General features: G+C 40.4%; 17 non-coding genes across 17 annotated transcripts; all 17 read left to right on the top strand.

Moving 5' to 3' along the window:
- Window positions 1-1,033: 1,033 nt before the first annotated feature.
- Window positions 1,034-1,152, top strand: LOC131727431 (5S ribosomal RNA). Its single transcript, XR_009322159.1, has one exon. It is a non-coding gene; the product is annotated as a 5S ribosomal RNA (ribosomal RNA).
- An 893-nt stretch (window positions 1,153-2,045) lies between these two features.
- LOC131727439 (U1 spliceosomal RNA) lies at window positions 2,046-2,209 on the top strand. The gene has a single exon (XR_009322167.1). It is a non-coding gene; the product is annotated as a U1 spliceosomal RNA (small nuclear RNA).
- Window positions 2,210-3,932: 1,723 nt separating this feature from the next.
- Window positions 3,933-4,051, top strand: LOC131727430 (5S ribosomal RNA). The gene has a single exon (XR_009322158.1). It is a non-coding gene; the product is annotated as a 5S ribosomal RNA (ribosomal RNA).
- An 893-nt stretch (window positions 4,052-4,944) lies between these two features.
- Window positions 4,945-5,108, top strand: LOC131727437 (U1 spliceosomal RNA). Its single transcript, XR_009322165.1, has one exon. It is a non-coding gene; the product is annotated as a U1 spliceosomal RNA (small nuclear RNA).
- Window positions 5,109-6,829: 1,721 nt separating this feature from the next.
- LOC131727429 (5S ribosomal RNA) lies at window positions 6,830-6,948 on the top strand. Its single transcript, XR_009322157.1, has one exon. It is a non-coding gene; the product is annotated as a 5S ribosomal RNA (ribosomal RNA).
- Window positions 6,949-7,841: 893 nt separating this feature from the next.
- Window positions 7,842-8,005, top strand: LOC131727436 (U1 spliceosomal RNA). The gene has a single exon (XR_009322164.1). It is a non-coding gene; the product is annotated as a U1 spliceosomal RNA (small nuclear RNA).
- A 1,725-nt stretch (window positions 8,006-9,730) lies between these two features.
- On the top strand, window positions 9,731-9,849 carry LOC131727428 (5S ribosomal RNA). The gene has a single exon (XR_009322156.1). It is a non-coding gene; the product is annotated as a 5S ribosomal RNA (ribosomal RNA).
- Window positions 9,850-10,742: 893 nt separating this feature from the next.
- Window positions 10,743-10,906, top strand: LOC131727435 (U1 spliceosomal RNA). Its single transcript, XR_009322163.1, has one exon. It is a non-coding gene; the product is annotated as a U1 spliceosomal RNA (small nuclear RNA).
- Window positions 10,907-12,631: 1,725 nt separating this feature from the next.
- LOC131727443 (5S ribosomal RNA) lies at window positions 12,632-12,750 on the top strand. The gene has a single exon (XR_009322171.1). It is a non-coding gene; the product is annotated as a 5S ribosomal RNA (ribosomal RNA).
- Window positions 12,751-13,643: 893 nt separating this feature from the next.
- LOC131727434 (U1 spliceosomal RNA) lies at window positions 13,644-13,807 on the top strand. The gene has a single exon (XR_009322162.1). It is a non-coding gene; the product is annotated as a U1 spliceosomal RNA (small nuclear RNA).
- A 1,725-nt stretch (window positions 13,808-15,532) lies between these two features.
- On the top strand, window positions 15,533-15,651 carry LOC131727442 (5S ribosomal RNA). Its single transcript, XR_009322170.1, has one exon. It is a non-coding gene; the product is annotated as a 5S ribosomal RNA (ribosomal RNA).
- An 893-nt stretch (window positions 15,652-16,544) lies between these two features.
- On the top strand, window positions 16,545-16,708 carry LOC131727433 (U1 spliceosomal RNA). Its single transcript, XR_009322161.1, has one exon. It is a non-coding gene; the product is annotated as a U1 spliceosomal RNA (small nuclear RNA).
- Window positions 16,709-18,433: 1,725 nt separating this feature from the next.
- LOC131727441 (5S ribosomal RNA) lies at window positions 18,434-18,552 on the top strand. The gene has a single exon (XR_009322169.1). It is a non-coding gene; the product is annotated as a 5S ribosomal RNA (ribosomal RNA).
- An 894-nt stretch (window positions 18,553-19,446) lies between these two features.
- On the top strand, window positions 19,447-19,610 carry LOC131727440 (U1 spliceosomal RNA). Its single transcript, XR_009322168.1, has one exon. It is a non-coding gene; the product is annotated as a U1 spliceosomal RNA (small nuclear RNA).
- A 1,691-nt stretch (window positions 19,611-21,301) lies between these two features.
- On the top strand, window positions 21,302-21,420 carry LOC131727438 (5S ribosomal RNA). The gene has a single exon (XR_009322166.1). It is a non-coding gene; the product is annotated as a 5S ribosomal RNA (ribosomal RNA).
- An 893-nt stretch (window positions 21,421-22,313) lies between these two features.
- LOC131727432 (U1 spliceosomal RNA) lies at window positions 22,314-22,477 on the top strand. The gene has a single exon (XR_009322160.1). It is a non-coding gene; the product is annotated as a U1 spliceosomal RNA (small nuclear RNA).
- Window positions 22,478-24,200: 1,723 nt separating this feature from the next.
- Window positions 24,201-24,319, top strand: LOC131727427 (5S ribosomal RNA). Its single transcript, XR_009322155.1, has one exon. It is a non-coding gene; the product is annotated as a 5S ribosomal RNA (ribosomal RNA).
- The last annotated feature ends 715 nt before the right edge of the window (window positions 24,320-25,034 follow it).

The following is a 25,034-nucleotide window of genomic DNA, read 5'->3' as shown; positions in this document are numbered from 1 at the left end:
TATTGAAAGCAATTAGCGATTATCTATATATCTCCAGCAGGTGGCTCTGTCAGACTGGGAATGAGATTTTGTTTTTTCTTTCGGAGCGTATAATGTTCTAGAAAGTACCAAAGTGTTTTATGTACATGTATTGTGAAGTGTTTCATCTTGAGAAGACAAAGTAACGAGTCAGCGGCACGTGTATCAAAGTTACAAAGTTGCTAATATTAAAGAAGACGAGGTTCAGCGGTACAGTTGTTTTTTTAAAACATAGTGTTTCAGTTCTGTACAGACGTTCTATGTCGTTATCCGTTATTGATTCAGCTTTATTTAGATGATTGCCTTTACCTTGTTTTAATTTCCCGTTCCTCTGAGATACGAATCTACCAGCTTTACATCTTTTTTTTTTTTTTTTTTAACGTATTCTCATTTTGTTGATCATTAATGCACATTTCTGTACTGTGGGTGTTGTCGAGCGATTGAAAACGAGACATTTTGTGTTTGAATTGAAAGTGATGGTCTCGAGGAGTCGAACAGGTCACAATAAGCCTTCATCCATGTATCATGTAACCACATGTATGCTGTCTCTAACTGGAGGAGAGGGACCCTTGCCGTACTGCTCAGCCTAAAGAACCACACGAGTTGTTTGAAAGGGGGATTTATTTTGTAGAATAAACATCAAATTGGTTTCAGGGCATACAGTCCTCCAACGGCAACACAGCTCAGTAGTACAGCTGAGATCCATTACAACACTGCTGCAGATTCAAACTAAAAGAGGGTAATATACAAAATGGATGCCTTTGAGAACTTAACACTTTCAATGCCAACGTGTGGCTACTACTTTGTGAACATACAATTTCGCAAGAATCTAATGGCACTTTTAATGCTGCTATATACACACACAGACACACGGGCCCGCACACGTGGAGCCCAGAGCTGCTTAAATGTTAACGTTTGTGACAAATTAGAGATCTGGAAATCCCTCCCCCAACCTGTCATTGCATGAATGATATTAACTTAATACTATGAAAGAGATAAACCAAGACTGTCGTTCGCTTACGGCCATACCACCTTGAGAACGCCCGATCTCGTCTGATCTCGGAAGCTAAGCAAGGTCGGGCCTGGTTAGTACTTGGATGGGAGACCGCCTGGGAATACCAGGTGCTGTAAGCTTTTCTTTCTGCAGCTTGACAGGGGGCGCTATTTCCCTTGTTATTTATGTTACTAACCTGGAAGCTGTAAGTCTAAACATCGTTTTCTTTTTTTTGTTTTTTTATTGTCCCATTCCACACACGAACAAGTATTGTATCAGCCTTTACTGGTTTTGAAAACTGAGTTAGGACAGAAAGGGTTATCGTATTATATTCTAAGCCGAAACTACCAGTAGCGGTCCGATACAAACAAATGTGAACAGGGTTAAGACAAAAGTACTGACGAGTTTTGCTAGTTATGGTTAGTTTAATTAATTAAAAAAAGAAATAAAAGTTGATGAAGTACTTTTTATTATAGTAACAGAACGAGACATGTTTTAAAGCCACAAACTGCGTGTTTAGATTATTGTGCCAAACAAGAGAACAAAACGAGCATATCAACCAAGAACGGATTTAGTGACCCGTTCATTCGTTCGAGTTTATTTATATTATGTGTGACCTTAACAAATGTTTGACCAATGTTTTGCTTGCTTTCTTTTTGAAAGTCGTACATTTGTTACATTTTTTTTTATTTCGTTTACGCAGACGTGTATACAGACCCGTCGCTTCTTTTGCGGAACATCTCACATGCTGCTGCACGAATGACGTCGTCCTGTGTAAATCCTGGCATCTTGTCCTCCAATGATAAAGGCGCATGCAAATATATACCGAGAGGCATTACGGGAATGCAATTTATAAATACTTATACTGAAAACTGAAGGAACCCATTACACCCAACAGACTGGAAAGTGCGATATGATAACAATGAAAATGTTATATTAGGAAAAGAGTGTTTCTTTAAATTGCAGATGTAGGCACCGTTTCTTTGAAAAATGTCTCTTGTGGACGGGTGACGACTCGCAATGTGTACAACTCATACTTACCTGGCAGGGGAGATACCATGATCATGAAGGTGGTTCACCCAGGGCGAGGCTCGGCCATTGCACTCCGGCTGTGCTGACCCCTGCGAATTCCCCAAATGCGGGAATCTCGACTGCATAATTTCTGGTAGTGGGGGACTGCGTTCGCGCTCTCCCCTGAAACTATGGTCAAAGACAGAAACAAACACGAACCCGTCGGAGGAAGGAACTCACTCACTAGTTGTTCAACAACTCTCCGGCAGGCGGCTTCGTCACACAGGGAGTCAGGTTTTCTTTAAAAGGAGCTCAATGTTTTTAGCTTTCTGACTGTCAAATAAATAGCTACGTGGTTCCTGCACATCTATTTCCATGTTTCGTTATTTTTTATTGACAAGACTAAAAGTAAAGACTCAGCAGTGTCTGTATCAAAGTTTTTATTTTTATTTTAAATAATTGGAAATCATTTTCGAGCTTATCAGTTTTATTTATTTAGTTGATGTTTTTTATTCAGATAAACTGTGCATCACAACTGCTGCTGCTGCTGCTGCTGCTGCAGAGTCACTTACAATAGGACCTGGGTTTTACATCTCATTTGAAGGAAGGAGCACAAGGAGGTTAAGGGACTTGCTCAGGGACAGGGTCACACACAATGAGCCAGTGGCTGAGCTGGGATTGAACCAGGAACCTCCCGGTAACAAGAGCTTTTCTTTAACCACCTGACCACTAAGCCCCTTAAATCATATCTTGGCAGACAAACACTTTAATTAGACAACATAAAACCACATACAAGCAGATTTACAAGCAGGGCTGCAATCGCGTTCGCGCTCTCCCCTGATGTTATAGTCAAAGTTAAAAACACAGGTATTGAAAGCAATTAGCGATTATCTATATATCTCCAGCAGGTGGCTCTGTCAGACTGGGAATGAGATTTTGTTTTTTCTTTCGGAGCGTATAATGTTCTAGAAAGTACCAAAGTGTTTTATGTACATGTATTGTGAAGTGTTTCATCTTGAGAAGACAAAGTAACGAGTCAGCGGCACGTGTATCAAAGTTACAAAGTTGCTAATATTAAAGAAGACGAGGTTCAGCGGTACAGTTGTTTTTTTAAAACATAGTGTTTCAGTTCTGTACAGACGTTCTATGTCGTTATCCGTTATTGATTCAGCTTTATTTAGATGATTGCCTTTACCTTGTTTTAATTTCCCGTTCCTCTGAGATACGAATCTACCAGCTTTACATCTTTTTTTTTTTTTTTTTTAACGTATTCTCATTTTGTTGATCATTAATGCACATTTCTGTACTGTGGGTGTTGTCGAGCGATTGAAAACGAGACATTTTGTGTTTGAATTGAAAGTGATGGTCTCGAGGAGTCGAACAGGTCACAATAAGCCTTCATCCATGTATCATGTAACCACATGTATGCTGTCTCTAACTGGAGGAGAGGGACCCTTGCCGTACTGCTCAGCCTAAAGAACCACACGAGTTGTTTGAAAGGGGGATTTATTTTGTAGAATAAACATCAAATTGGTTTCAGGGCATACAGTCCTCCAACGGCAACACAGCTCAGTAGTACAGCTGAGATCCATTACAACACTGCTGCAGATTCAAACTAAAAGAGGGTAATATACAAAATGGATGCCTTTGAGAACTTAACACTTTCAATGCCAACGTGTGGCTACTACTTTGTGAACATACAATTTCGCAAGAATCTAATGGCACTTTTAATGCTGCTATATACACACACAGACACACGGACACACGGGCCCGCACACGTGGAGCCCAGAGCTGCTTAAATGTTAACGTTTGTGACAAATTAGAGATCTGGAAATCCCTCCCCCAACCTGTCATTGCATGAATGATATTAACTTAATACTATGAAAGAGATAAACCAAGACTGTCGTTCGCTTACGGCCATACCACCTTGAGAACGCCCGATCTCGTCTGATCTCGGAAGCTAAGCAAGGTCGGGCCTGGTTAGTACTTGGATGGGAGACCGCCTGGGAATACCAGGTGCTGTAAGCTTTTCTTTCTGCAGCTTGACAGGGGGCGCTATTTCCCTTGTTATTTATGTTACTAACCTGGAAGCTGTAAGTCTAAACATCGTTTTCTTTTTTTTGTTTTTTTATTGTCCCATTCCACACACGAACAAGTATTGTATCAGCCTTTACTGGTTTTGAAAACTGAGTTAGGACAGAAAGGGTTATCGTATTATATTCTAAGCCGAAACTACCAGTAGCGGTCCGATACAAACAAATGTGAACAGGGTTAAGACAAAAGTACTGACGAGTTTTGCTAGTTATGGTTAGTTTAATTAATTAAAAAAAGAAATAAAAGTTGATGAAGTACTTTTTATTATAGTAACAGAACGAGACATGTTTTAAAGCCACAAACTGCGTGTTTAGATTATTGTGCCAAACAAGAGAACAAAACGAGCATATCAACCAAGAACGGATTTAGTGACCCGTTCATTCGTTCGAGTTTATTTATATTATGTGTGACCTTAACAAATGTTTGACCAATGTTTTGCTTGCTTTCTTTTTGAAAGTCGTACATTTGTTACATTTTTTTTTATTTCGTTTACGCAGACGTGTATACAGACCCGTCGCTTCTTTTGCGGAACATCTCACATGCTGCTGCACGAATGACGTCGTCCTGTGTAAATCCTGGCATCTTGTCCTCCAATGATAAAGGCGCATGCAAATATATACCGAGAGGCATTACGGGAATGCAATTTATAAATACTTATACTGAAAACTGAAGGAACCCATTACACCCAACAGACTGGAAAGTGCGATATGATAACAATGAAAATGTTATATTAGGAAAAGAGTGTTTCTTTAAATTGCAGATGTAGGCACCGTTTCTTTGAAAAATGTCTCTTGTGGACGGGTGACGACTCGCAATGTGTACAACTCATACTTACCTGGCAGGGGAGATACCATGATCATGAAGGTGGTTCACCCAGGGCGAGGCTCGGCCATTGCACTCCGGCTGTGCTGACCCCTGCGAATTCCCCAAATGCGGGAATCTCGACTGCATAATTTCTGGTAGTGGGGGACTGCGTTCGCGCTCTCCCCTGAAACTATGGTCAAAGACAGAAACAAACACGAACCCGTCGGAGGAAGGAACTCACTCACTAGTTGTTCAACAACTCTCCGGCAGGCGGCTTCGTCACACAGGGAGTCAGGTTTTCTTTAAAAGGAGCTCAATGTTTTTAGCTTTCTGACTGTCAAATAAATAGCTACGTGGTTCCTGCACATCTATTTCCATGTTTCGTTATTTTTTATTGACAAGACTAAAAGTAAAGACTCAGCAGTGTCTGTATCAAAGTTTTTATTTTTATTTTAAATAATTGGAAATCATTTTCGAGCTTATCAGTTTTATTTATTTAGTTGATGTTTTTTATTCAGATAAACTGTGCATCACAACTGCTGCTGCTGCTGCTGCTGCTGCAGAGTCACTTACAATAGGACCTGGGTTTTACATCTCATTTGAAGGAAGGAGCACAAGGAGGTTAAGGGACTTGCTCAGGGACAGGGTCACACACAATGAGCCAGTGGCTGAGCTGGGATTGAACCAGGAACCTCCCGGTAACAAGAGCTTTTCTTTAACCACCTGACCACTAAGCCCCTTAAATCATATCTTGGCAGACAAACACTTTAATTAGACAACATAAAACCACATACAAGCAGATTTACAAGCAGGGCTGCAATCGCGTTCGCGCTCTCCCCTGATGTTATAGTCAAAGTTAAAAACACAGGTATTGAAAGCAATTAGCGATTATCTATATATCTCCAGCAGGTGGCTCTGTCAGACTGGGAATGAGATTTTGTTTTTTCTTTCGGAGCGTATAATGTTCTAGAAAGTACCAAAGTGTTTTATGTACATGTATTGTGAAGTGTTTCATCTTGAGAAGACAAAGTAACGAGTCAGCGGCACGTGTATCAAAGTTACAAAGTTGCTAATATTAAAGAAGACGAGGTTCAGCGGTACAGTTGTTTTTTTAAAACAGTGTTTCAGTTCTGTACAGACGTTCTATGTCGTTATCCGTTATTGATTCAGCTTTATTTAGATGATTGCCTTTACCTTGTTTTAATTTCCCGTTCCTCTGAGATACGAATCTACCAGCTTTACATCTTTTTTTTTTTTTTTTTTAACGTATTCTCATTTTGTTGATCATTAATGCACATTTCTGTACTGTGGGTGTTGTCGAGCGATTGAAAACGAGACATTTTGTGTTTGAATTGAAAGTGATGGTCTCGAGGAGTCGAACAGGTCACAATAAGCCTTCATCCATGTATCATGTAACCACATGTATGCTGTCTCTAACTGGAGGAGAGGGACCCTTGCCGTACTGCTCAGCCTAAAGAACCACACGAGTTGTTTGAAAGGGGGATTTATTTTGTAGAATAAACATCAAATTGGTTTCAGGGCATACAGTCCTCCAACGGCAACACAGCTCAGTAGTACAGCTGAGATCCATTACAACACTGCTGCAGATTCAAACTAAAAGAGGGTAATATACAAAATGGATGCCTTTGAGAACTTAACACTTTCAATGCCAACGTGTGGCTACTACTTTGTGAACATACAATTTCGCAAGAATCTAATGGCACTTTTAATGCTGCTATATACACACACAGACACACGGACACACGGGCCCGCACACGTGGAGCCCAGAGCTGCTTAAATGTTAACGTTTGTGACAAATTAGAGATCTGGAAATCCCTCCCCCAACCTGTCATTGCATGAATGATATTAACTTAATACTATGAAAGAGATAAACCAAGACTGTCGTTCGCTTACGGCCATACCACCTTGAGAACGCCCGATCTCGTCTGATCTCGGAAGCTAAGCAAGGTCGGGCCTGGTTAGTACTTGGATGGGAGACCGCCTGGGAATACCAGGTGCTGTAAGCTTTTCTTTCTGCAGCTTGACAGGGGGCGCTATTTCCCTTGTTATTTATGTTACTAACCTGGAAGCTGTAAGTCTAAACATCGTTTTCTTTTTTTTGTTTTTTTATTGTCCCATTCCACACACGAACAAGTATTGTATCAGCCTTTACTGGTTTTGAAAACTGAGTTAGGACAGAAAGGGTTATCGTATTATATTCTAAGCCGAAACTACCAGTAGCGGTCCGATACAAACAAATGTGAACAGGGTTAAGACAAAAGTACTGACGAGTTTTGCTAGTTATGGTTAGTTTAATTAATTAAAAAAAGAAATAAAAGTTGATGAAGTACTTTTTATTATAGTAACAGAACGAGACATGTTTTAAAGCCACAAACTGCGTGTTTAGATTATTGTGCCAAACAAGAGAACAAAACGAGCATATCAACCAAGAACGGATTTAGTGACCCGTTCATTCGTTCGAGTTTATTTATATTATGTGTGACCTTAACAAATGTTTGACCAATGTTTTGCTTGCTTTCTTTTTGAAAGTCGTACATTTGTTACATTTTTTTTTATTTCGTTTACGCAGACGTGTATACAGACCCGTCGCTTCTTTTGCGGAACATCTCACATGCTGCTGCACGAATGACGTCGTCCTGTGTAAATCCTGGCATCTTGTCCTCCAATGATAAAGGCGCATGCAAATATATACCGAGAGGCATTACGGGAATGCAATTTATAAATACTTATACTGAAAACTGAAGGAACCCATTACACCCAACAGACTGGAAAGTGCGATATGATAACAATGAAAATGTTATATTAGGAAAAGAGTGTTTCTTTAAATTGCAGATGTAGGCACCGTTTCTTTGAAAAATGTCTCTTGTGGACGGGTGACGACTCGCAATGTGTACAACTCATACTTACCTGGCAGGGGAGATACCATGATCATGAAGGTGGTTCACCCAGGGCGAGGCTCGGCCATTGCACTCCGGCTGTGCTGACCCCTGCGAATTCCCCAAATGCGGGAATCTCGACTGCATAATTTCTGGTAGTGGGGGACTGCGTTCGCGCTCTCCCCTGAAACTATGGTCAAAGACAGAAACAAACACGAACCCGTCGGAGGAAGGAACTCACTCACTAGTTGTTCAACAACTCTCCGGCAGGCGGCTTCGTCACACAGGGAGTCAGGTTTTCTTTAAAAGGAGCTCAATGTTTTTAGCTTTCTGACTGTCAAATAAATAGCTACGTGGTTCCTGCACATCTATTTCCATGTTTCGTTATTTTTTATTGACAAGACTAAAAGTAAAGACTCAGCAGTGTCTGTATCAAAGTTTTTATTTTTATTTTAAATAATTGGAAATCATTTTCGAGCTTATCAGTTTTATTTATTTAGTTGATGTTTTTTATTCAGATAAACTGTGCATCACAACTGCTGCTGCTGCTGCTGCTGCTGCAGAGTCACTTACAATAGGACCTGGGTTTTACATCTCATTTGAAGGAAGGAGCACAAGGAGGTTAAGGGACTTGCTCAGGGACAGGGTCACACACAATGAGCCAGTGGCTGAGCTGGGATTGAACCAGGAACCTCCCGGTAACAAGAGCTTTTCTTTAACCACCTGACCACTAAGCCCCTTAAATCATATCTTGGCAGACAAACACTTTAATTAGACAACATAAAACCACATACAAGCAGATTTACAAGCAGGGCTGCAATCGCGTTCGCGCTCTCCCCTGATGTTATAGTCAAAGTTAAAAACACAGGTATTGAAAGCAATTAGCGATTATCTATATATCTCCAGCAGGTGGCTCTGTCAGACTGGGAATGAGATTTTGTTTTTTCTTTCGGAGCGTATAATGTTCTAGAAAGTACCAAAGTGTTTTATGTACATGTATTGTGAAGTGTTTCATCTTGAGAAGACAAAGTAACGAGTCAGCGGCACGTGTATCAAAGTTACAAAGTTGCTAATATTAAAGAAGACGAGGTTCAGCGGTACAGTTGTTTTTTTAAAACATAGTGTTTCAGTTCTGTACAGACGTTCTATGTCGTTATCCGTTATTGATTCAGCTTTATTTAGATGATTGCCTTTACCTTGTTTTAATTTCCCGTTCCTCTGAGATACGAATCTACCAGCTTTACATCTTTTTTTTTTTTTTTTTTTTAACGTATTCTCATTTTGTTGATCATTAATGCACATTTCTGTACTGTGGGTGTTGTCGAGCGATTGAAAACGAGACATTTTGTGTTTGAATTGAAAGTGATGGTCTCGAGGAGTCGAACAGGTCACAATAAGCCTTCATCCATGTATCATGTAACCACATGTATGCTGTCTCTAACTGGAGGAGAGGGACCCTTGCCGTACTGCTCAGCCTAAAGAACCACACGAGTTGTTTGAAAGGGGGATTTATTTTGTAGAATAAACATCAAATTGGTTTCAGGGCATACAGTCCTCCAACGGCAACACAGCTCAGTAGTACAGCTGAGATCCATTACAACACTGCTGCAGATTCAAACTAAAAGAGGGTAATATACAAAATGGATGCCTTTGAGAACTTAACACTTTCAATGCCAACGTGTGGCTACTACTTTGTGAACATACAATTTCGCAAGAATCTAATGGCACTTTTAATGCTGCTATATACACACACAGACACACGGACACACGGGCCCGCACACGTGGAGCCCAGAGCTGCTTAAATGTTAACGTTTGTGACAAATTAGAGATCTGGAAATCCCTCCCCCAACCTGTCATTGCATGAATGATATTAACTTAATACTATGAAAGAGATAAACCAAGACTGTCGTTCGCTTACGGCCATACCACCTTGAGAACGCCCGATCTCGTCTGATCTCGGAAGCTAAGCAAGGTCGGGCCTGGTTAGTACTTGGATGGGAGACCGCCTGGGAATACCAGGTGCTGTAAGCTTTTCTTTCTGCAGCTTGACAGGGGGCGCTATTTCCCTTGTTATTTATGTTACTAACCTGGAAGCTGTAAGTCTAAACATCGTTTTCTTTTTTTTGTTTTTTTATTGTCCCATTCCACACACGAACAAGTATTGTATCAGCCTTTACTGGTTTTGAAAACTGAGTTAGGACAGAAAGGGTTATCGTATTATATTCTAAGCCGAAACTACCAGTAGCGGTCCGATACAAACAAATGTGAACAGGGTTAAGACAAAAGTACTGACGAGTTTTGCTAGTTATGGTTAGTTTAATTAATTAAAAAAAGAAATAAAAGTTGATGAAGTACTTTTTATTATAGTAACAGAACGAGACATGTTTTAAAGCCACAAACTGCGTGTTTAGATTATTGTGCCAAACAAGAGAACAAAACGAGCATATCAATCAAGAACGGATTTAGTGACCCGTTCATTCGTTCGAGTTTATTTATATTATGTGTGACCTTAACAAATGTTTGACCAATGTTTTGCTTGCTTTCTTTTTGAAAGTCGTACATTTGTTACATTTTTTTTTATTTCGTTTACGCAGACGTGTATACAGACCCGTCGCTTCTTTTGCGGAACATCTCACATGCTGCTGCACGAATGACGTCGTCCTGTGTAAATCCTGGCATCTTGTCCTCCAATGATAAAGGCGCATGCAAATATATACCGAGAGGCATTACGGGAATGCAATTTATAAATACTTATACTGAAAACTGAAGGAACCCATTACACCCAACAGACTGGAAAGTGCGATATGATAACAATGAAAATGTTATATTAGGAAAAGAGTGTTTCTTTAAATTGCAGATGTAGGCACCGTTTCTTTGAAAAATGTCTCTTGTGGACGGGTGACGACTCGCAATGTGTACAACTCATACTTACCTGGCAGGGGAGATACCATGATCATGAAGGTGGTTCACCCAGGGCGAGGCTCGGCCATTGCACTCCGGCTGTGCTGACCCCTGCGAATTCCCCAAATGCGGGAATCTCGACTGCATAATTTCTGGTAGTGGGGGACTGCGTTCGCGCTCTCCCCTGAAACTATGGTCAAAGACAGAAACAAACACGAACCCGTCGGAGGAAGGAACTCACTCACTAGTTGTTCAACAACTCTCCGGCAGGCGGCTTCGTCACACAGGGAGTCAGGTTTTCTTTAAAAGGAGCTCAATGTTTTTAGCTTTCTGACTGTCAAATAAATAGCTACGTGGTTCCTGCACATCTATTTCCATGTTTCGTTATTTTTTATTGACAAGACTAAAAGTAAAGACTCAGCAGTGTCTGTATCAAAGTTTTTATTTTTATTTTAAATAATTGGAAATCATTTTCGAGCTTATCAGTTTTATTTATTTAGTTGATGTTTTTTATTCAGATAAACTGTGCATCACAACTGCTGCTGCTGCTGCTGCTGCTGCAGAGTCACTTACAATAGGACCTGGGTTTTACATCTCATTTGAAGGAAGGAGCACAAGGAGGTTAAGGGACTTGCTCAGGGACAGGGTCACACACAATGAGCCAGTGGCTGAGCTGGGATTGAACCAGGAACCTCCCGGTAACAAGAGCTTTTCTTTAACCACCTGACCACTAAGCCCCTTAAATCATATCTTGGCAGACAAACACTTTAATTAGACAACATAAAACCACATACAAGCAGATTTACAAGCAGGGCTGCAATCGCGTTCGCGCTCTCCCCTGATGTTATAGTCAAAGTTAAAAACACAGGTATTGAAAGCAATTAGCGATTATCTATATATCTCCAGCAGGTGGCTCTGTCAGACTGGGAATGAGATTTTGTTTTTTCTTTCGGAGCGTATAATGTTCTAGAAAGTACCAAAGTGTTTTATGTACATGTATTGTGAAGTGTTTCATCTTGAGAAGACAAAGTAACGAGTCAGCGGCACGTGTATCAAAGTTACAAAGTTGCTAATATTAAAGAAGACGAGGTTCAGCGGTACAGTTGTTTTTTTAAAACATAGTGTTTCAGTTCTGTACAGACGTTCTATGTCGTTATCCGTTATTGATTCAGCTTTATTTAGATGATTGCCTTTACCTTGTTTTAATTTCCCGTTCCTCTGAGATACGAATCTACCAGCTTTACATCTTTTTTTTTTTTTTTTTTTTAACGTATTCTCATTTTGTTGATCATTAATGCACATTTCTGTACTGTGGGTGTTGTCGAGCGATTGAAAACGAGACATTTTGTGTTTGAATTGAAAGTGATGGTCTCGAGGAGTCGAACAGGTCACAATAAGCCTTCATCCATGTATCATGTAACCACATGTATGCTGTCTCTAACTGGAGGAGAGGGACCCTTGCCGTACTGCTCAGCCTAAAGAACCACACGAGTTGTTTGAAAGGGGGATTTATTTTGTAGAATAAACATCAAATTGGTTTCAGGGCATACAGTCCTCCAACGGCAACACAGCTCAGTAGTACAGCTGAGATCCATTACAACACTGCTGCAGATTCAAACTAAAAGAGGGTAATATACAAAATGGATGCCTTTGAGAACTTAACACTTTCAATGCCAACGTGTGGCTACTACTTTGTGAACATACAATTTCGCAAGAATCTAATGGCACTTTTAATGCTGCTATATACACACACAGACACACGGACACACGGGCCCGCACACGTGGAGCCCAGAGCTGCTTAAATGTTAACGTTTGTGACAAATTAGAGATCTGGAAATCCCTCCCCCAACCTGTCATTGCATGAATGATATTAACTTAATACTATGAAAGAGATAAACCAAGACTGTCGTTCGCTTACGGCCATACCACCTTGAGAACGCCCGATCTCGTCTGATCTCGGAAGCTAAGCAAGGTCGGGCCTGGTTAGTACTTGGATGGGAGACCGCCTGGGAATACCAGGTGCTGTAAGCTTTTCTTTCTGCAGCTTGACAGGGGGCGCTATTTCCCTTGTTATTTATGTTACTAACCTGGAAGCTGTAAGTCTAAACATCGTTTTCTTTTTTTTGTTTTTTTATTGTCCCATTCCACACACGAACAAGTATTGTATCAGCCTTTACTGGTTTTGAAAACTGAGTTAGGACAGAAAGGGTTATCGTATTATATTCTAAGCCGAAACTACCAGTAGCGGTCCGATACAAACAAATGTGAACAGGGTTAAGACAAAAGTACTGACGAGTTTTGCTAGTTATGGTTAGTTTAATTAATTAAAAAAAGAAATAAAAGTTGATGAAGTACTTTTTATTATAGTAACAGAACGAGACATGTTTTAAAGCCACAAACTGCGTGTTTAGATTATTGTGCCAAACAAGAGAACAAAACGAGCATATCAATCAAGAACGGATTTAGTGACCCGTTCATTCGTTCGAGTTTATTTATATTATGTGTGACCTTAACAAATGTTTGACCAATGTTTTGCTTGCTTTCTTTTTGAAAGTCGTACATTTGTTACATTTTTTTTTATTTCGTTTACGCAGACGTGTATACAGACCCGTCGCTTCTTTTGCGGAACATCTCACATGCTGCTGCACGAATGACGTCGTCCTGTGTAAATCCTGGCATCTTGTCCTCCAATGATAAAGGCGCATGCAAATATATACCGAGAGGCATTACGGGAATGCAATTTATAAATACTTATACTGAAAACTGAAGGAACCCATTACACCCAACAGACTGGAAAGTGCGATATGATAACAATGAAAATGTTATATTAGGAAAAGAGTGTTTCTTTAAATTGCAGATGTAGGCACCGTTTCTTTGAAAAATGTCTCTTGTGGACGGGTGACGACTCGCAATGTGTACAACTCATACTTACCTGGCAGGGGAGATACCATGATCATGAAGGTGGTTCACCCAGGGCGAGGCTCGGCCATTGCACTCCGGCTGTGCTGACCCCTGCGAATTCCCCAAATGCGGGAATCTCGACTGCATAATTTCTGGTAGTGGGGGACTGCGTTCGCGCTCTCCCCTGAAACTATGGTCAAAGACAGAAACAAACACGAACCCGTCGGAGGAAGGAACTCACTCACTAGTTGTTCAACAACTCTCCGGCAGGCGGCTTCGTCACACAGGGAGTCAGGTTTTCTTTAAAAGGAGCTCAATGTTTTTAGCTTTCTGACTGTCAAATAAATAGCTACGTGGTTCCTGCACATCTATTTCCATGTTTCGTTATTTTTTATTGACAAGACTAAAAGTAAAGACTCAGCAGTGTCTGTATCAAAGTTTTTATTTTTATTTTAAATAATTGGAAATCATTTTCGAGCTTATCAGTTTTATTTATTTAGTTGATGTTTTTTATTCAGATAAACTGTGCATCACAACTGCTGCTGCTGCTGCTGCTGCTGCAGAGTCACTTACAATAGGACCTGGGTTTTACATCTCATTTGAAGGAAGGAGCACAAGGAGGTTAAGGGACTTGCTCAGGGACAGGGTCACACACAATGAGCCAGTGGCTGAGCTGGGATTGAACCAGGAACCTCCCGGTAACAAGAGCTTTTCTTTAACCACCTGACCACTAAGCCCCTTAAATCATATCTTGGCAGACAAACACTTTAATTAGACAACATAAAACCACATACAAGCAGATTTACAAGCAGGGCTGCAATCGCGTTCGCGCTCTCCCCTGATGTTATAGTCAAAGTTAAAAACACAGGTATTGAAAGCAATTAGCGATTATCTATATATCTCCAGCAGGTGGCTCTGTCAGACTGGGAATGAGATTTTGTTTTTTCTTTCGGAGCGTATAATGTTCTAGAAAGTACCAAAGTGTTTTATGTACATGTATTGTGAAGTGTTTCATCTTGAGAAGACAAAGTAACGAGTCAGCGGCACGTGTATCAAAGTTACAAAGTTGCTAATATTAAAGAAGACGAGGTTCAGCGGTACAGTTGTTTTTTTAAAACATAGTGTTTCAGTTCTGTACAGACGTTCTATGTCGTTATCCGTTATTGATTCAGCTTTATTTAGATGATTGCCTTTACCTTGTTTTAATTTCCCGTTCCTCTGAGATACGAATCTACCAGCTTTACATCTTTTTTTTTTTTTTTTTTTTAACGTATTCTCATTTTGTTGATCATTAATGCACATTTCTGTACTGTGGGTGTTGTCGAGCGATTGAAAACGAGACATTTTGTGTTTGAATTGAAAGTGATGGTCTCGAGGAGTCGAACAGGTCACAATAAGCCTTCATCCATGTATCATGTAACCACATGTATGCTGTCTCTAACTGGAGGAGAGGGACCCTTGCCGTACTGCTCAGCCTAAAGAACCACACGAGTTGTTTGAAAGGGGGATTTATTTTGTAGAATAAACATCAAATTGGTTTCAGGGCATACAGTCCTCCAACGGCAACACAGCTCAGTAGTACAGCTGAGATCCATTACAACACTGCTGCAGATTCAAACTAAAAGAGGGTAATATACAAAATGGATGCCTTTGAGAACTTAACACTTTCAATGCCAACGTGTGGCTACTACTTTGTGAACATACAATTTCGCAAGAATCTAATGGCACTTTTAATGCTGCTATATACACACACAGACACACGGACACACGGGCCCGCACACGTGGAGCCCAGAGCTGCTTAAATGTTAACGTTTGTGACAAATTAGAGATCTGGAAATCCCTCCCCCAACCTGTCATTGCATGAATGATATTAACTTAATACTATGAAAGAGATAAACCAAGACTGTCGTTCGCTTACGGCCATACCACCTTGAGAACGCCCGATCTCGTCTGATCTCGGAAGCTAAGCAAGGTCGGGCCTGGTTAGTACTTGGATGGGAGACCGCCTGGGAATACCAGGTGCTGTAAGCTTTTCTTTCTGCAGCTTGACAGGGGGCGCTATTTCCCTTGTTATTTATGTTACTAACCTGGAAGCTGTAAGTCTAAACATCGTTTTCTTTTTTTTGTTTTTTTATTGTCCCATTCCACACACGAACAAGTATTGTATCAGCCTTTACTGGTTTTGAAAACTGAGTTAGGACAGAAAGGGTTATCGTATTATATTCTAAGCCGAAACTACCAGTAGCGGTCCGATACAAACAAATGTGAACAGGGTTAAGACAAAAGTACTGACGAGTTTTGCTAGTTATGGTTAGTTTAATTAATTAAAAAAAGAAATAAAAGTTGATGAAGTACTTTTTATTATAGTAACAGAACGAGACATGTTTTAAAGCCACAAACTGCGTGTTTAGATTATTGTGCCAAACAAGAGAACAAAACGAGCATATCAACCAAGAACGGATTTAGTGACCCGTTCATTCGTTCGAGTTTATTTATATTATGTGTGACCTTAACAAATGTTTGACCAATGTTTTGCTTGCTTTCTTTTTGAAAGTCGTACATTTGTTACATTTTTTTTTATTTCGTTTACGCAGACGTGTATACAGACCCGTCGCTTCTTTTGCGGAACATCTCACATGCTGCTGCACGAATGACGTCGTCCTGTGTAAATCCTGGCATCTTGTCCTCCAATGATAAAGGCGCATGCAAATATATACCGAGAGGCATTACGGGAATGCAATTTATAAATACTTATACTGAAAACTGAAGGAACCCATTACACCCAACAGACTGGAAAGTGCGATATGATAACAATGAAAATGTTATATTAGGAAAAGAGTGTTTCTTTAAATTGCAGATGTAGGCACCGTTTCTTTGAAAAATGTCTCTTGTGGACGGGTGACGACTCGCAATGTGTACAACTCATACTTACCTGGCAGGGGAGATACCATGATCATGAAGGTGGTTCACCCAGGGCGAGGCTCGGCCATTGCACTCCGGCTGTGCTGACCCCTGCGAATTCCCCAAATGCGGGAATCTCGACTGCATAATTTCTGGTAGTGGGGGACTGCGTTCGCGCTCTCCCCTGAAACTATGGTCAAAGACAGAAACAAACACGAACCCGTCGGAGGAAGGAACTCACTCACTAGTTGTTCAACAACTCTCCGGCAGGCGGCTTCGTCACACAGGGAGTCAGGTTTTCTTTAAAAGGAGCTCAATGTTTTTAGCTTTCTGACTGTCAAATAAATAGCTACGTGGTTCCTGCACATCTATTTCCATGTTTCGTTATTTTTTATTGACAAGACTAAAAGTAAAGACTCAGCAGTGTCTGTATCAAAGTTTTTATTTTTATTTTAAATAATTGGAAATCATTTTCGAGCTTATCAGTTTTATTTATTTAGTTGATGTTTTTTATTCAGATAAACTGTGCATCACAACTGCTGCTGCTGCTGCTGCTGCTGCAGAGTCACTTACAATAGGACCTGGGTTTTACATCTCATTTGAAGGAAGGAGCACAAGGAGGTTAAGGGACTTGCTCAGGGACAGGGTCACACACAATGAGCCAGTGGCTGAGCTGGGATTGAACCAGGAACCTCCCGGTAACAAGAGCTTTTCTTTAACCACCTGACCACTAAGCCCCTTAAATCATATCTTGGCAGACAAACACTTTAATTAGACAACATAAAACCACATACAAGCAGATTTACAAGCAGGGCTGCAATCGCGTTCGCGCTCTCCCCTGATGTTATAGTCAAAGTTAAAAACACAGGTATTGAAAGCAATTAGCGATTATCTATATATCTCCAGCAGGTGGCTCTGTCAGACTGGGAATGAGATTTTGTTTTTTCTTTCGGAGCGTATAATGTTCTAGAAAGTACCAAAGTGTTTTATGTACATGTATTGTGAAGTGTTTCATCTTGAGAAGACAAAGTAACGAGTCAGCGGCACGTGTATCAAAGTTACAAAGTTGCTAATATTAAAGAAGACGAGGTTCAGCGGTACAGTTGTTTTTTTAAAACATAGTGTTTCAGTTCTGTACAGACGTTCTATGTCGTTATCCGTTATTGATTCAGCTTTATTTAGATGATTGCCTTTACCTTGTTTTAATTTCCCGTTCCTCTGAGATACGAATCTACCAGCTTTACATCTTTTTTTTTTTTTTTTTTTTAACGTATTCTCATTTTGTTGATCATTAATGCACATTTCTGTACTGTGGGTGTTGTCGAGCGATTGAAAACGAGACATTTTGTGTTTGAATTGAAAGTGATGGTCTCGAGGAGTCGAACAGGTCACAATAAGCCTTCATCCATGTATCATGTAACCACATGTATGCTGTCTCTAACTGGAGGAGAGGGACCCTTGCCGTACTGCTCAGCCTAAAGAACCACACGAGTTGTTTGAAAGGGGGATTTATTTTGTAGAATAAACATCAAATTGGTTTCAGGGCATACAGTCCTCCAACGGCAACACAGCTCAGTAGTACAGCTGAGATCCATTACAACACTGCTGCAGATTCAAACTAAAAGAGGGTAATATACAAAATGGATGCCTTTGAGAACTTAACACTTTCAATGCCAACGTGTGGCTACTACTTTGTGAACATACAATTTCGCAAGAATCTAATGGCACTTTTAATGCTGCTATATACACACACAGACACACGGACACACGGGCCCGCACACGTGGAGCCCAGAGCTGCTTAAATGTTAACGTTTGTGACAAATTAGAGATCTGGAAATCCCTCCCCCAACCTGTCATTGCATGAATGATATTAACTTAATACTATGAAAGAGATAAACCAAGACTGTCGTTCGCTTACGGCCATACCACCTTGAGAACGCCCGATCTCGTCTGATCTCGGAAGCTAAGCAAGGTCGGGCCTGGTTAGTACTTGGATGGGAGACCGCCTGGGAATACCAGGTGCTGTAAGCTTTTCTTTCTGCAGCTTGACAGGGGGCGCTATTTCCCTTGTTATTTATGTTACTAACCTGGAAGCTGTAAGTCTAAACATCGTTTTCTTTTTTTTTGTTTTTTTATTGTCCCATTCCACACACGAACAAGTATTGTATCAGCCTTTACTGGTTTTGAAAACTGAGTTAGGACAGAAAGGGTTATCGTATTATATTCTAAGCCGAAACTACCAGTAGCGGTCCGATACAAACAAATGTGAACAGGGTTAAGACAAAAGTACTGACGAGTTTTGCTAGTTATGGTTAGTTTAATTAATTAAAAAAAGAAATAAAAGTTGATGAAGTACTTTTTATTATAGTAACAGAACGAGACATGTTTTAAAGCCACAAACTGCGTGTTTAGATTATTGTGCCAAACAAGAGAACAAAACGAGCATATCAACCAAGAACGGATTTAGTGACCCGTTCATTCGTTCGAGTTTATTTATATTATGTGTGACCTTAACAAATGTTTGACCAATGTTTTGCTTGCTTTCTTTTTGAAAGTCGTACATTTGTTACATTTTTTTTTATTTCGTTTACGCAGACGTGTATACAGACCCGTCGCTTCTTTTGCGGAACATCTCACATGCTGCTGCACGAATGACGTCGTCCTGTGTAAATCCTGGCATCTTGTCCTCCAATGATAAAGGCGCATGCAAATATATACCGAGGGGCATTACGGGAATGCAATTTATAAATACTTATACTGAAAACTGAAGGAACCCATTACACCCAACAGACTGGAAAGTGCGATATGATAACAATGAAAATGTTATATTAGGAAAAGAGTGTTTCTTTAAATTGCAGCTGTAGGCACCGTTTCTTTGAAAAATGTCTCTTGTGGACGGGTGACGACTCGCAATGTGTACAACTCATACTTACCTGGCAGGGTAGATACCATGATCATGAAGGTGGTTCACCCAGGGAGAGGCTCGGCCATTGCACTCCGGCTGTGCTGACCCCTGCGAATTCCCCAAATGCGGGAATCTCGACTGCATAATTTCTGGTAGTGGGGGACTGCGTTCGCGCTCTCCCCTGAAACTATGGTCAAAGACAGAAACAAACACGAACCCGTCGGAGGAAGGAACTCACTCACTAGTTGTTCAACAACTCTCCGGCAGGCGGCTTCGTCACACAGGGAGTCAGGTTTTCTTTAAAAGGAGCTCAATGTTTTTAGCTTTCTGACTGTCAAATAAATAGCTACGTGGTTCCTGCACATCTATTTCCATGTTTCGTTATTTTTTATTGACAAGACTAAAAGTAAAGACTCAGCAGTGTCTGTATCAAAGTTTTTATTTTTATTTTAAATAATTGGAAATCATTTTCGAGCTTATCAGTTTTATTTATTTAGTTGATGTTTTTTATTCAGATAAACTGTGCATCACAACTGCTGCTGCTGCTGCTGCTGCAGAGTCACTTACAATAGGACCTGGGTTTTACATCTCATTTGAAGGAAGGAGCACAAGGAGGTTAAGGGACTTGCTCAGGGACAGGGTCACACACAATGAGCCAGTGGCTGAGCTGGGATTGAACCAGGAACCTCCCGGTAACAAGAGCTTTTCTTTAACCACCTGACCACTAAGCCCCTTAAATCATATCTTGGCAGACAAACACTTTAATTAGACAACATAAAACCACATACAAGCAGATTTACAAGCAGGGCTGCAATCGCGTTCGCGCTCTCCCCTGATGTTATAGTCAAAGTTAAAAACACAGGTATTGAAAGCAATTAGCGATTATCTATATATCTCCAGCAGGTGGCTCTGTCAGACTGGGAATGAGATTTTGTTTTTTCTTTCGGAGCGTATAATGTTCTAGAAAGTACCAAAGTGTTTTATGTACATGTATTGTGAAGTGTTTCATCTTGAGAAGACAAAGTAACGAGTCAGCGGCACGTGTATCAAAGTTACAAAGTTGCTAATATTAAAGAAGACGAGGTTCAGCGGTACAGTTGTTTTTTTAAAACATAGTGTTTCAGTTCTGTACAGACGTTCTATGTCGTTATCCGTTATTGATTCAGCTTTATTTAGATGATTGCCTTTACCTTGTTCATACAGCTTTACATCTTTTTTTTTTTTTTTTTTAACGTATTCTCATTTTGTTGATCATTAATGCACATTTCTGTACTGTGGGTGTTGTCGAGCGATTGAAAACGAGACATTTTGTGTTTGAATTGAAAGTGATGGTCTCGAGGAGTCGAACAGGTCACAATAAGCCTTCATCCATGTATCATGTAACCACATGTATGCTGTCTCTAACTGGAGGAGAGGGACCCTTGCCGTACTGCTCAGCCTAAAGAACCACACGAGTTGTTTGAAAGGGGGATTTATTTTGTAGAATAAACATCAAATTGGTTTCAGGGCATACAGTCCTCCAACGGCAACACAGCTCAGTAGTACAGCTGAGATCCATTACAACACTGCTGCAGATTCAAACTAAAAGAGGGTAATATACAAAATGGATGCCTTTGAGAACTTAACACTTTCAATGCCAACGTGTGGCTACTACTTTGTGAACATACAATTTCGCAAGAATCTAATGGCACTTTTAATGCTGCTATATACACACACAGACACACGGACACACGGGCCCGCACACGTGGAGCCCAGAGCTGCTTAAATGTTAACGTTTGTGACAAATTAGAGATCTGGAAATCCCTCCCCCAACCTGTCATTGCATGAATGATATTAACTTAATACTATGAAAGAGATAAACCAAGACTGTCGTTCGCTTACGGCCATACCACCTTGAGAACGCCCGATCTCGTCTGATCTCGGAAGCTAAGCAAGGTCGGGCCTGGTTAGTACTTGGATGGGAGACCGCCTGGGAATACCAGGTGCTGTAAGCTTTTCTTTCTGCAGCTTGACAGGGGGCGCTATTTCCCTTGTTATTTATGTTACTAACCTGGAAGCTGTAAGTCTAAACATCGTTTTCTTTTTTTTGTTTTTTTATTGTCCCATTCCACACACGAACAAGTATTGTATCAGCCTTTACTGGTTTTGAAAACTGAGTTAGGACAGAAAGGGTTATCGTATTATATTCTAAGCCGAAACTACCAGTAGCGGTCCGATACAAACAAATGTGAACAGGGTTAAGACAAAAGTACTGACGAGTTTTGCTAGTTATGGTTAGTTTAATTAATTAAAAAAAGAAATAAAAGTTGATGAAGTACTTTTTATTATAGTAACAGAACGAGACATGTTTTAAAGCCACAAACTGCGTGTTTAGATTATTGTGCCAAACAAGAGAACAAAACGAGCATATCAACCAAGAACGGATTTAGTGACCCGTTCATTCGTTCGAGTTTATTTATATTATGTGTGACCTTAACAAATGTTTGACCAATGTTTTGCTTGCTTTCTTTTTGAAAGTCGTACATTTGTTACATTTTTTTTTATTTCGTTTACGCAGACGTGTATACAGACCCGTCGCTTCTTTTGCGGAACATCTCACATGCTGCTGCACGAATGACGTCGTCCTGTGTAAATCCTGGCATCTTGTCCTCCAATGATAAAGGCGCATGCAAATATATACCGAGAGGCATTACGGGAATGCAATTTATAAATACTTATACTGAAAACTGAAGGAACCCATTACACCCAACAGACTGGAAAGTGCGATATGATAACAATGAAAATGTTATATTAGGAAAAGAGTGTTTCTTTAAATTGCAGATGTAGGCACCGTTTCTTTGAAAAATGTCTCTTGTGGACGGGTGACGACTCGCAATGTGTACAACTCATACTTACCTGGCAGGGGAGATACCATGATCATGAAGGTGGTTCACCCAGGGCGAGGCTCGGCCATTGCACTCCGGCTGTGCTGACCCCTGCGAATTCCCCAAATGCGGGAATCTCGACTGCATAATTTCTGGTAGTGGGGGACTGCGTTCGCGCTCTCCCCTGAAACTATGGTCAAAGACAGAAACAAACACGAACCCGTCGGAGGAAGGAACTCACTCACTAGTTGTTCAACAACTCTCCGGCAGGCGGCTTCGTCACACAGGGAGTCAGGTTTTCTTTAAAAGGAGCTCAATGTTTTTAGCTTTCTGACTGTCAAATAAATAGCTACGTGGTTCCTGCACATCTATTTCCATGTTTCGTTATTTTTTATTGACAAGACTAAAAGTAAAGACTCAGCAGTGTCTGTATCAAAGTTTTTATTTTTATTTTAAATAATTGGAAATCATTTTCGAGCTTATCAGTTTTATTTATTTAGTTGATGTTTTTTATTCAGATAAACTGTGCATCACAACTGCTGCTGCTGCTGCTGCTGCTGCAGAGTCACTTACAATAGGACCTGGGTTTTACATCTCATTTGAAGGAAGGAGCACAAGGAGGTTAAGGGACTTGCTCAGGGACAGGGTCACACACAATGAGCCAGTGGCTGAGCTGGGATTGAACCAGGAACCTCCCGGTAACAAGAGCTTTTCTTTAACCACCTGACCACTAAGCCCCTTAAATCATATCTTGGCAGACAAACACTTTAATTAGACAACATAAAACCACATACAAGCAGATTTACAAGCAGGGCTGCAATCGCGTTCGCGCTCTCCCCTGATGTTATAGTCAAAGTTAAAAACACAGGTATTGAAAGCAATTAGCGATTATCTATATATCTCCAGCAGGTGGCTCTGTCAGACTGGGAATGAGATTTTGTTTTTTCTTTCGGAGCGTATAATGTTCTAGAAAGTACCAAAGTGTTTTATGTACATGTATTGTGAAGTGTTTCATCTTGAGAAGACAAAGTAACGAGTCAGCGGCACGTGTATCAAAGTTACAAAGTTGCTAATATTAAAGAAGACGAGGTTCAGCGGTACAGTTGTTTTTTTAAAACATAGTGTTTCAGTTCTGTACAGACGTTCTATGTCGTTATCCGTTATTGATTCAGCTTTATTTAGATGATTGCCTTTACCTTGTTTTAATTTCCCGTTCCTCTGAGATACGAATCTACCAGCTTTACATCTTTTTTTTTTTTTTTTTTAACGTATTCTCATTTTGTTGATCATTAATGCACATTTCTGTACTGTGGGTGTTGTCGAGCGATTGAAAACGAGACATTTTGTGTTTGAATTGAAAGTGATGGTCTCGAGGAGTCGAACAGGTCACAATAAGCCTTCATCCATGTATCATGTAACCACATGTATGCTGTCTCTAACTGGAGGAGAGGGACCCTTGCCGTACTGCTCAGCCTAAAGAACCACACGAGTTGTTTGAAAGGGGGATTTATTTTGTAGAATAAACATCAAATTGGTTTCAGGGCATACAGTCCTCCAACGGCAACACAGCTCAGTAGTACAGCTGAGATCCATTACAACACTGCTGCAGATTCAAACTAAAAGAGGGTAATATACAAAATGGATGCCTTTGAGAACTTAACACTTTCAATGCCAACGTGTGGCTACTACTTTGTGAACATACAATTTCGCAAGAATCTAATGGCACTTTTAATGCTGCTATATACACACACAGACACACGGACACACGGGCCCGCACACGTGGAGCCCAGAGCTGCTTAAATGTTAACGTTTGTGACAAATTAGAGATCTGGAAATCCCTCCCCCAACCTGTCATTGCATGAATGATATTAACTTAATACTATGAAAGAGATAAACCAAGACTGTCGTTCGCTTACGGCCATACCACCTTGAGAACGCCCGATCTCGTCTGATCTCGGAAGCTAAGCAAGGTCGGGCCTGGTTAGTACTTGGATGGGAGACCGCCTGGGAATACCAGGTGCTGTAAGCTTTTCTTTCTGCAGCTTGACAGGGGGCGCTATTTCCCTTGTTATTTATGTTACTAACCTGGAAGCTGTAAGTCTAAACATCGTTTTCTTTTTTTTGTTTTTTTATTGTCCCATTCCACACACGAACAAGTATTGTATCAGCCTTTACTGGTTTTGAAAACTGAGTTAGGACAGAAAGGGTTATCGTATTATATTCTAAGCCGAAACTACCAGTAGCGGTCCGATACAAACAAATGTGAACAGGGTTAAGACAAAAGTACTGACGAGTTTTGCTAGTTATGGTTAGTTTAATTAATTAAAAAAAGAAATAAAAGTTGATGAAGTACTTTTTATTATAGTAACAGAACGAGACATGTTTTAAAGCCACAAACTGCGTGTTTAGATTATTGTGCCAAACAAGAGAACAAAACGAGCATATCAACCAAGAACGGATTTAGTGACCCGTTCATTCGTTCGAGTTTATTTATATTATGTGTGACCTTAACAAATGTTTGACCAATGTTTTGCTTGCTTTCTTTTTGAAAGTCGTACATTTGTTACATTTTTTTTTATTTCGTTTACGCAGACGTGTATACAGACCCGTCGCTTCTTTTGCGGAACATCTCACATGCTGCTGCACGAATGACGTCGTCCTGTGTAAATCCTGGCATCTTGTCCTCCAATGATAAAGGCGCATGCAAATATATACCGAGAGGCATTACGGGAATGCAATTTATA

This window comes from Acipenser ruthenus, unplaced genomic scaffold, assembly GCF_902713425.1.
Source record: "Acipenser ruthenus unplaced genomic scaffold, fAciRut3.2 maternal haplotype, whole genome shotgun sequence".
Taxonomy (NCBI): domain Eukaryota; kingdom Metazoa; phylum Chordata; class Actinopteri; order Acipenseriformes; family Acipenseridae; genus Acipenser; species Acipenser ruthenus.
Note: the sequence above shows the minus strand (reverse complement) of the source record. Positions and strands in the feature narration are given on the sequence as shown.